This window comes from Mytilus trossulus, chromosome 13 (genome assembly GCF_036588685.1).
Source record: "Mytilus trossulus isolate FHL-02 chromosome 13, PNRI_Mtr1.1.1.hap1, whole genome shotgun sequence".
Lineage (NCBI taxonomy): Eukaryota > Metazoa > Mollusca > Bivalvia > Mytilida > Mytilidae > Mytilus > Mytilus trossulus.
The window spans coordinates 51,336,028-51,348,474 of record NC_086385.1 but is presented as its reverse complement, the minus strand read 5'-3'; the positions used below and the strand labels follow the sequence as shown (position 1 = coordinate 51,348,474).

General features: G+C 31.8%; 1 long non-coding RNA gene across 2 annotated transcripts; it reads left to right on the top strand.

Annotated features, from left to right (window-relative positions):
* Position 1: 1 nt before the first annotated feature.
* Positions 2 to 12,093, top strand: LOC134694842 (uncharacterized). Of its 2 annotated transcripts, XR_010102623.1 has the most exons (5): positions 2 to 97; positions 5,983 to 6,058; positions 7,000 to 7,062; positions 7,929 to 8,341; positions 11,913 to 12,093. It is a non-coding gene; the product is annotated as an uncharacterized LOC134694842 (long non-coding RNA). The 2 variants fall into 2 exon arrangements; XR_010102622.1 differs by lacking the exon at positions 7,000 to 7,062.
* The last annotated feature ends 354 nt before the right edge of the window (positions 12,094 to 12,447 follow it).

Below are 12,447 nucleotides of genomic sequence, written 5' to 3'. Positions count from 1 at the left end.
ACCTGAACTGGTTCCCTGATTGCATACATTGGATAACAGACGTTCTTCGCACTGCATGTTTTGACTGTTGTAGAAGTTGAACTTTACCAGTTTGAAGGTGAGGATGTTTGTTCCATCCACAGACTTGTTACCCGTCACCTATTCTGTAAATTCCACCTTTTTCAGACGAACCACTTCGGTTTTTGGGAATCCTCAGGTTACCTGACAGTGACAGGTTACGAGGTATAATGGGGAAAATCTGGATTCAGACTATTTTTTTGTCATTTGCTTGACCACAATAATGTCAACTGGTCAATGCTTATTAGATAGAGCAATTATTTATCTTACACAGTTTAAAAAAAAACAATTTAAAATTCAGAAATAAAGTTATTCATTAAATCAATCTACCAAATCTATAGACCTATTCAAGTGCACCTTTGGCTTTGGGTCCAGGGTGTTCTTGACTTTTGATTGTATTTAAATTGAAGTTGTGTAGGACTCTTTGTAAACAACAAATGCTGGCATGAATATATCATACTTGTATTAGTGACTTAATCACAATGAAAATCTGTTATAGATCAATCTAATTAAAAGTCTCTGTTTTTTTACATAAATCTAAGCTTTACTTGCATACAATCCCTATTTTTCTATTCCTCCAGATCAGGTCATGCAGAATTTCATGAAATTTTGTAGATAATAAGGACATACTATGTAGATGTGCATATTGACAGGAAATTATTAGTCATTATATTTTCTTATACAATTAATTTTTCTTACACTTATTTAATTTCTCCAATGACAATGTGGGGACGTGGGGTATGTGAGCGTGCTCCCTAAGGTTCTTTAATTTAATCAGTATGACTTTAAAAGATGATAATACAAATACTAAAAATCTAGACAAAATAAGGCGTATAGGTCCAGTTTCCAATTTGTTAGCCATCATGACGCAAAACAGCAAAACCAAGAATTCGACTTTATTTATAATTAATATTGGACAATGCTGTTGATGAAAAATTACTTCATTCCAGGCCCTTATGTTTTTCAAATAGTTAATATTACCAATAATTGATAAGTTCCAGGTCGACAGTTTCAAACAGAGTATAGAGAACTGTGCATCTTATAATCAGCATGACTTTATCAGATGACTAAATATCCAGGCTAAAATAAGGCTTACACATAGTTATATACTTTAATTTGTTCACGGACCAGCAATTTCACGGGTTTGTTCTTAGTCTTATGTAAAATTTAACAAAAATGGACACAATAGATACTACACTATATTTAACCTTCGTTCTAATAAAAATAGTTAAATATAAATTTTGATCTCGACTTTTTGCATTTTCCCCATTCTGCATTTCATTTTTTTTATTCTTTCACATGCGTATAGATGTTGTCTTGTATTTGTGCGGATCAGCATTTCTTATTTTTATCTTTCACAAGCGTAGATTTTGTCTTACATTTGCACTGATGTTAGATAGATGAAAGTTATTTTTATGCACCATAACATTATGTTTTCTGGTCTCTGTGTCTGTTCGTCCGTCTGTCCCACTTTAGGTTGAAGTTTTTGGTCAAGGCTGAGTTTATTTATGAAATTGAAGTCCTATCAATTTAAAACTTAATACACTGTATGTTACTTATGATATGATCCTTCTAAATTTATGTCACAATTTTCAAAAATTGAGTATTCAGATTAACAATTATTCCCAGATGTTTTGACATACTGGCAACGTATGTATGCACTATTGTCTGGATGATTCTCGTAAAATAATGTCAGATCTTGCAATGAAGTTAGAATTTATTAATTTATACTGCTTATTTCATAAAATAATAGTAAAAATAAAATTATGACAAAGGGTCATTGTTTTTTGTCATTTGTTTCATTTCAAATTGTCTTAAGGAGAAAAGAGAACCATTTCCCCTGATCTCACTGAAGCTAATTACCTAATTTATGTATATCAACACTTTGGTTAGCTTGCTTTCTTTGTTTGTATATTTTGTATAATTATTTTTTGATAAGGTCCAATTGAATTTAAATATTATATACAGATTTAAATACCTATATAATATGAAGATGTCAATCTTAATAACAAAGCTTCAATAAACATTTATACAAACAAAGCAAGGAGGCCAACTAAAGTTTTACCCTACATACATTAGGAAATTAGCTGTAAGGCAAAACATAAAAATAAAATGAATACTCAGCGAATATGAAATAAAATCAAAATTTTCGGTGGTTAAAACTAAAACCCAAACACATGCACTTCTAGTCTGATATAGTCAAACACCCTGTAAGTTAGCCAATGCCATCTTTCATATTTTGTATTTTTAATAATTAAGCTAATGAGGGACAGAGGACAAAAACAGATTATCATAACAAAAGCGGTGTGAAAGGTTATTTCAAACAATTTTCCATTCCGACGGATGGTGTTTCTGAAGGTAAATATTATGCGGCAACAGCATCATAAGATCTGATACTGATACATGCATTTTTAAAATCTCTTGTATTACCGGATAATAAAGTAGGTGACTATAGTTGTTACTATTCTTTGAAATTTAAATGTGAGTTTCAAAAGTCCAATTTGCAATTTTTGTCAAATACTGCGCTAGCAAGAAAAGTTTGTACTATGACGTTAGATGCAATGTTCTAATGAAAGATAACTCTTTTCTTCAAAACAAACGATAAAAAAAAAATGAAAATTACTCATAACTTTTTTGAAACGTTGGTGACATACATTTTTTTTGCTTCATTTCGAAGATTACACATGGCACTTTCCTTCTTGAATTTTTTTATGAATAAATCACTGGCAGACATTTTTTAAAACTGGAAACGTTTTTATTTTTGGGGGGAATGAAATAAATCATATTTTGACAGATCAAAACAATACAAGTCTTAAATTTTTTAATCTGTTTTTGATAGATACAAATCTACTGTTTAACGTGAATCAAGAACTATGCTTGTAGGTTTGATATAAAGGATTTTTCTGAGAGTTTAGATAACAAGCAAATATTATGTTAATATTCAGGAAACTAGAAACCAAGGTTGCTATAGTCATGATAGTGACAAAAATAAGTCGGTGACCCCCATTTTTTTTCATCACATTTTGTTCCTCAAATCATGAAATACCTTCACACAAAATTTTAAGGAAAAAATCACTGGTAGAAATGAATAGGTTGTTTGGTTTTTAAGTAACAATACCTAATTTGTTTACTATCAACCAACTTGACACTTTTTCACACAAAATGTAATTATTTTAATTTGTCGGATGGTGTAAAAAAGTCTCCTTCAATTGGACATTATTTCATGATAAAGTATTCTGTCCTACAAGGTTGACATTCAATAAGAGGACTTTTTCACAGTGAAAGGTGTCCTTTAAAGGGAGATAATAAAAAAGTCACTGATCTTTAATTCTGCTAAGGTTTTTTTTACCTATTCTGCATCAAGCAATGAAAATGAAAGATCTAGTCGATGAATGATGACTTATTGGGAGCTGCCACAAGCATCAAATCTGAAGAAGCTTCTTGACACGAGCAAAATTCAGTACACAAAAGGTGGCAGAAATACAAAATTGGGGGGATCCCAGATGTGGAACGTGCTAAATGCTAGAAGTAAAACTCTGAAATCAGGCACAGCAATTAAACTGAATAAAAGCATGAACTGTAAATCTGAAAATATTAATTATTGCACAACCTGTCCTGACAAATTGTAATCAAAACTACATAGGTCAAACCATTTAATAGAGTGAATGCGTTCACAAACAGCAGATAAAGGTCCCTTTAATTAGAAACTCTCCATGTTCTGAACACTTTGACCAATGTTGAAAGGGAAAATTTAAACTATATCCCTTTCAGGTCAGGTGAGCTTTTCTTATCACTTCATGCACTTGGCGTCCGTAGTTGTGCTGTCCCTGAATTGAAAATTTTAAGGAAATTTTGCTGTTTTTGGTTATTATCTTGAATATTATTATGGAAAGAGATAAACTGTAAACAGCAATAATGTTCAGCAAAGTAGGATCTACAAAAAGGTCAACATGACCAAAATGGTCAGTTGACCCCTTAATGAGTCATTGCCTTTTATAGTCAATTTTTACCAATAAAATTCTTCTCTGAAACTACTGAAACAAATTTAACCAAACTTGTCCACAATTATCATTAGGATATCTAGTTTTAAAAATGTGTTAAATGATGCCACCCTGCGAACAAAGATGGCCAAAAAATTGTAACTAGGGTAAAATGCAGTTTTTTGCTAAATCTCAGAAACCAAAGCATTTTACATTTGTTTCGTTAGGTCTAGGTCTATCTGCCCTGAAATTCCTGTAACAAACAGGCAAAATGTTGTTGGGTTGCTGCCCCTGAATTTGTAATTTTATAAAAATTTTGCAGCTTTTGGTTATTATCTTGAATATTATTATAAATAGAGATAAACTGTAAACAGCAATAATGTAGAGCTAATTTTATAGACCTCCAAATAAGACATCACCTAGATTCATAGGTTCATTAGATAGAGATATTTGTAAGCACTAAGAATGTTCAGTAAACACATCACCAACATCAAAACACATCGATCTATGTCCTTAGTTTATGATATGCACATAGATCAAGGTGAGCAACACACAGGCTCTTTAGAGCCTCTAGTTTCAGATGTGGACTGAAGATAAAATTCCACTTGAAGCCAACTGGAACGCTATTTTATTTAACTGTATAAGCTTAGATCAGACTTTAAATAGGAAGTGAAATTCGGTCTGAGAAATGCTACCTTATGATATTACTATTAGTTAACATCACAAGTTGTTACTAGTAACGATAACAATTCTGTCTGATAAACTGTAAGAGATGCAGTGAAAGCGCTTAAACAGAAACATTATGTTCGATTTATATTGTGATTTTTTGTGTTTTATATTTTTAAGTTCTTTGAAAAAAATTTCATACATTGTTGGTCATAAAAAATGTGTGACATTAGTATTTCCATTTACTTGGGACCTTTTGAATGTTCAAAACTGTTCTATTTGCTTAAAAGTAAATCTGAAGCAATTTCTAGACATGCTTCGATCATCAGGGAAAAAAAGCCTAAATGTGACCTAAATATTGATTGATCAGTTAAGCTAATTCTTTTTTTTTCATTAATAAAAAAATTCTACAGATGAGTAAGTATATAACTTATATTTATTTCAAGCAAAGATATCACAGAATCTAAATAAAAAAAAATAACTTTGCATTATTTGTTAAACATGTTAAAGGGACAGTATGGACTCAGTTCATCATTATGATTGGAGCACTGTGCATGCTGTGTATATAGTATAATAGATTTATTATGTATAGTCTATCTTAAGTTTGGTTAAACTGCCTACTGGGAAAACAGTATTACATGTTTTCATTCCCAATTACTACTATAAGTCAATTATGTGTGAAAAATTTCAATTTCATGGGTTTTAATCTTGGTTTTGAATTCCCCACAATGTGATACATCATTAGAATTTGTGTATATGTAAATGAAGAGATATGAAAATGTTATCCTCAGTACTGTCTCAGTTAGAACTTACTTAATTAAAGACAATAGAAATATTAAATTAGGGAAATAAACATCCCCCTCCCCCCCCCCCCCCAATGAACATTGAGAAGTTCTTACTCTGATACACATTTTAATGATCAATTAAATCATCTTTAGATGTGAGGACATGAATGGATATTTTTAATACTCTTTCCTTACTTAAAAAAAGCACCTGGTTTCCGTAAGAGCACAAAATTTCAGGGCCTCTATATATATTTACTATTCTCCTGGATACTGATTTGTGAACATGTAAAAATAAGGCAGCTAATGCACTCATGTAACCTCAACAGCGAAAGTGACAAATGTATAATTTTCTTTATAATTTTCTTTACTTTTTTCAATTTCTCATTCATGTGATGTAAATTTTCTGTTAGAAACTCACACGACTCTCTATCTAAACCAGTGTGACAGTAACACAAGACTAGCTTATCTTAATTTTACATATTTTTTGTTTCTAGGTGTACAACTGTGCAAGTATTGAACATCAGCTTGAAATGCAATGTGACCTAAAAGACAGTATAATAATGGACAGATGTAAGTAAGGATAAAATAGTCAATGATATGGGAAATGTATGAAATTGCAAGAAAAAGTTGACAGGCATATTGTTTTACACCTGTCCCTCCGTCAGTCAGTTAACTACAGGTCAAAGTACAGCGTTCAGCAATGATCATACTGCATAGTCATATATATTAAAGGCCCTGAAATAACAATTGTAAAATAATTCCAAACTAATGAACTAAATATTAATATACAAATAAAATAACTAAAAACAAATATGCAACACAGCAACAAACAACAATCACTGATAATGTCCAGGTTCCTGACTTGGGACAGGCGCAGAAGATAGCAGTGTTAAACATGTTAGTGGGATCCAAGGCCTCATAAAATCATATTTTAGATATTCTCCTCAAGAAAATCTGATAAAATGTAATTAACATCAACCATTGTCAACACTTTTAAATGTCGTACTTAACTTTATTTGATTTATGCTTATATAAAGAAGATGTGGTATGATTGTCAATGAGACAACTCTCCACAAGAGACCAAATGACACAGAAATTAACAACTAAAGTTCACTGTACCACCTTCAACAATTAGTAAAGCCCATACTGCATAAAAGGCCCCAAAATGACAAATGTAAACAAGAAAACAAGAAACCCAACAGCCTAATTTATGTACAAAAAATGAACAAAAAACACATATGTAACACATCAACAAATGAAAACCACTGCATGCTTTACAGGCTCCTGACTTGGAACAGGCACATACATTACATTGTACCTTAATATTTTAATTCCCATATTGGTATAAAATCTATTGTATGTTTTTTTCTTTTTTTTCTTTAAAAAGTTATATGCAAGGGGGGGCATATGATAATATGTGTCCCATGGACCCATTCATCATTTATTTATTCAGAGAAATATGAAAGGAATAAATAATGAACAATTTTTCATATTTTTTTTTAATCTTTTAGAAAAGTCGTCACCTGACACAACTGAGACAAATCTACCCAAATTTGGCCACAATCATCATTAGGGTATGTATATATATAGTTTAAAATGTGTTTGCTGACCCTACCAACCTACATGGCAGACATGGCTTAAAATAAAAAAATAGGGGGAAAATGCAGTGTTTACTTATGATCTCTGAAACTAATGCAAAAGTATAACATATGCATTATTTCATGCATCATCAAAGGCCCCTTGGAGCCTCTACTTTCTATAGCCATTATTGTTATAGCTGGGCAGTGGTCATAAACCTATGAAAATAAGTCAATTATTTAACCTCAGAGCACTACCCACAGATTCTTATCCTGTGTATTTGATGAATAATTTTTATTACAACTAGTTAACAGTGCAAGATATGGACATTTATTTTTCTTCTGTGGTTTTATAATATTAAGAAAGAACAAAATGAAAATAATATTTTGATAAACATGTTGTTGTTAGTAGTGGTTTTGTGCTCTCTTGAACCATCAGACTATTACTGTACTGCAATAAAAAAAAAAACATTAATGAATATATCAGGGATTTACTGGAACTTAAAGTAATTGAAAACTTGTTCAAAACCCAAACTGCACTTAAACTTTACTTTGCCTCAACCATTAAGTGTTTTGGAATGTTTACACAATGCTTGTTAACACCAAACAATGATCAAGTCACTTTCATCATTCTCATATTATCCTGAATATTTTACTTTTTTAATAGGAAAAAGGATAAGTTGGAGATATATTTACAAGCAGGGACATCTGTGTCCCATGGACACATTCTTGTTTTATTTATTACATATCTTAGTGTATTAAAGTAATTATACTGCTTCCACCTATATTCTAACAAAGCTCTATCTCTTTAATGGATAAATAAATGATACTAGTCAAGAACTCAACAGATAATTTTTTTTCAGGTTATCTGGTCGTAAGTACCTGTTGGCCACACACATGAAGATTCTCATTGATCCTGCTCTCAGCTAAATATCAGAAAAATTAAGAACAAAGGAAAATATGCTGAAACTGTACAGTCACCGGTCAGGATTATTTCAGAAGTGAAATTATAATACAATTTATGTAACTGGTTAATTCCTTTGATTTGTAATTTTAAACAACACACAGAGACTTTGCATTATTGTTTTACAAGAGAGACACCAAAAGATGCAGTCAACATTTATCATTTTTATCAAAATACGCCCAGGACAAACCATGGGTACACTTAGCTTGAAAGATGGTACGTGCTTTCATACCAAAATTGCCTGGAAGTAAAAGAAATAAAGAACCATTCATGTCAGCAATCAGGGAATAGGATGAAAGAATGCAGAATAAGGTACTGTCATATTCAGTCTTAATAAGAGTCCTGCTGCTCTATATATATATATATATGCTTTTAGTTTTTGTTAAGCCCCATGGCAACGTCACTCATGAGTTAAAAAAGATCTTTCAATTTTAATGCAAAAAAATTGGCATTTTTTCTTCAAAGGGAGATAATTTAGAGCTTTTTTTAATGATAAAAACATTTCAAAAGTCATCTGGGGCCAAAACAAATTGATTTGTTTGGTTGTTTTTTTGTACCATATCATATATTAACCTCTGATAGTGTAAAAAATAAAATTTGTAATGAAAAAAATGGTTAAATTTTTGCTGAATTTTAATACCCTTGAGTCTCCTTAAGATCCAACTTTAGGTGACAGGAACCGTCTAGACTTTGAAAAGCCACATGCAAACTCAATATTGCTCCCCTTTTAAATCTCAATCAGTGTTTGTTAAAAGAAAAAAGTAACATAAAAGAATGCAGGTTGCCAGGAACATTCAATTGAAGAAAGGGAAAAGAACACAACTCTTCGCTAAATAATTTTGAAAAATTATTGGCTATACTATCTTTATTAATAAAAATTTCAGAAACATTATGTACATTATGATCATGTTGATTGTGTGAAACGTCACACAAGGCTATCAAAATGGTCAGGGGGGAAAAGAAGTTTCATTATGAATGTCAAATGGTTATAGCTTGTTGTTCTGTGTGAGCCAAGGCTCGGTGTTGAAGGCCGTATATTGACCTATAATGGTTTACTTTTTAGCCCACCTGGCCCAAAGGGCCAAGTGAGCTTTTCTCATCACTTGGCGTCCGGCGTCCGGCTCCATCTGGCGTTAACTTTTACAAAAATCTTCTCCTCTGAAACTACTGGGCCAAATTTAACCAAATCATCATTGGGGTATCTTGTTTAAAAAATGTATCCGGTAACTCGGCCAACAAACCAAGATGGCCGCCATGGCTAAAAATAGAACATGGGGGTAAAATGCAGCTTTTGGCTTATAACTCAAAAACCAAAGCATCAAGAGCAAATCTGACAGGAAGTAAAATTGTTGATCAGGTCACGATCCATCTGCCCTGGAATTTTCAGATGAATCTGATAATCGGTTGTTAGGTTGCTGCCCCTGAATTGGTAATTTTGAGGAAATTTTGCTGTTTTTGGTTATTATCTTGAATATCATTATAGATAGAGATAAACTGTAAACAGCAATAATGTTCAGCAAAGTAAGATTTACAAATAAGTCGACATGACCAAAATGGTCAGTTGACCCCTTTAGGAGTTATTGCCCTTTATAGTCAATTTTTAACCATTTTTCGTAAATCTTAGTTATCTTTTACAAAAATCTTCTCCTCTGAAACAACTGGACCAAATTAAACCAAACTTGGCCACAACTATCATTGGGGTATCTTGTTTAAAAAATGTGTGGCGTGACCAAGCCAACCAACCAAGATGGCCCCCACGGATAAAAATAGAACACAGGGGTAAAATGCAGTTTTTGGCTTATAACTCAAAAACCAAAGCATTTAAAGCAAATCTGTCATGAAGTAAAATTGTTTATCAGGTCAAAATCTATCTGCCCTGAAATTTTCAGATGAATTTGACAACCAGTTGTTGGGTTGCTGCACCTGAAATGGTAATTTTAAGGAAATTTTGCTGTTTTTGGTTATTATCTTGAATATTATTATAGATAGAGATAAACTATAAAAAACAATAAGTTGGCAAAGTAAGATCTACAAATAAGTCAACATGACTGAAATTGTCAGTTGACCCTTTTAGGAGTTATTGCCCTTTATAGTCAAGTTTTTACCAATTTTTTCGTAAATCTTAGTAATCTTTTACAAAAATCTTCTCCTCTGAAACTACTGGGCCAAGTTTATTATAGATAGATATATTTGTAAGCAGCTAGAATGTTCAGTAAATTAAGATGTACAAACACATCACCATCACCAAAACACAATTTTGTCATGAATCCATCTGCGTCCTTTGTTTAATATTCACATAGACCAAGGTGAGCGACACAGGCTCTTTAGAGCCTCTAGTTTTGTTATTATCTTGAATATTATTATAGATAGAGATAATCTGTAATCAGCAATAATGTACAGCAAAGTAAGAGCTAAAAATAAGTCAACATGACCAAAATAGTCAATTGACCCCCTAAGGAGTTATTGCCCGTCATAGTCAATATTTAACAATTTTCATAAAATTTGTAGATTTTCAATAACATTTTCCACAGAAACTACTGTTACAGATAGAGATAATTGTAAGCAGCAAGAATGTTTAGTAAAGTAAGATCTACAAACACATCACCATCACCAAAACACAATTTTGTCATGAATCCATCTGTGTCCATTGTTTAATATTCATGTTCCAGACCATATGAGTATTTGGACCATACGCGTATGGTCATGACCATATGGGTATATACTAATATGGTCCGACCATAAGCGTATGGTCGGGGTAATTAACACTCTGTTATAGTTAACTTTTAATACTTCTAAACTCTTCATATGGTAATTCAAAATACGCTATCATATAGGTAATTTTATCATTATATTATAATAAAAAGATAAGCTCAATAGAAATAAGAAGTTTAACATAGTTAATTTTTCTTAATTGTCAAATTTAAAGTAAACACATTTTATACCGATGGTCATTACCGATTTGTTATTTCGAAAAAATGGCAATATGTCAACTAAAAAATTAAATTCCAAAAATTTCTTAATGAACTGTTACATAAGAAGTCACTGGAAAGTAGTATACTGTTAGTTTATTTAAGTTGTGTTGTGAAGATGGTGTATTGCAGTCATTTTACGATATTTGAGATCTAGAGCTTCTTAAAAACACCGTAGACATCAGAATTGCCAAAGACCTCGGTATCACTGTACGCAGCTGCAAAAAGGCTTGTTTTTTACTCGCAAACAAAATGAGTGAATGAAAAAGATAGTGCAAAAAAACTATGATACCGTGTGGAAGTGAGTGTCATCCAAACCTATATGCATGTAACTAGCGATGAAAACTAACAATGACATCAATATTAAATTTTTACGTAGTTTTTTGGATTATAAAATTAAAAAAATTGTCATGTTTTAAACCATCACTGTTTTTTAGATAAAGTTTTTGTATTATTGAAACGTTTATAATGTAATTTGAAAAAATAAAGATACCTATATGGTCCAAATACTCATATGGTCCGGCCCGTTAATAACCAAACGAGTATTATACTCATATGGTCCGACCATACGCGTACGGTCGCGGACCATACGCGTATGGTCGGACCATATGAGTATACGCATATGGTCATGACCATACGCGTATGGTCCAAATACTCATATGGTCCGGAACATTCACATAGACTAAGGTGAGCGACACAGGCTTTTTATAATAGCCTCTAGTTTTTAAAATTGTTATTTGGATGGAGAGTTGTTTCATTGGCACTCACACCACATCTTCCTATATCTATAGTCTCAACCTATCAACATAATCAAAATTGTTGATTTCACAGTTAATATTTACTTTTAGCATGTTCAGCAGAAAAGAATGTTTTTGTTATATTTTATTAAATGTTAATTTACTTTGTTCTTATAGGCAATAGTGAAAGGAAGAGAAAGCTAGGCATCAGTAAAGAAACAGATCAATTTATATCAATATGTAATAATTCCATCTGCATATATTAAACATTGCACATGCTATGAAGATTTATTCACATGTATACTATGATTTGTAGTTATATTTTATTGTATGTATTTTTAATATTAAAAGTACATGTATTTTAGGCCTAAAATATAATATTATTTGTTTCCCCAATCCCGACCGACCCTGCAAAAACAGTGCTACTCATAGAATTTTATTGTCAAAACTAAGTCAAATATTATTTTATTCATTTCCAATTTCCTGGCTTGCCGGATCGTACGATATTGTTCAAGCTTTATGGAAAAATAAAATTATTTCCCTACCTACCTACCAACACCTGGCTTGACAGGGTCGGGATTGGGGAAACGAACAATATATTAATTTAGGCCTTACTTTAGAACAGTATTTTAATTTTTATAGTCTGCTGTGGAGAATATCAAAGAAATTAAGAAAAACATAATTAGAGATAGTTTCTTCCATGTTTTCTGTG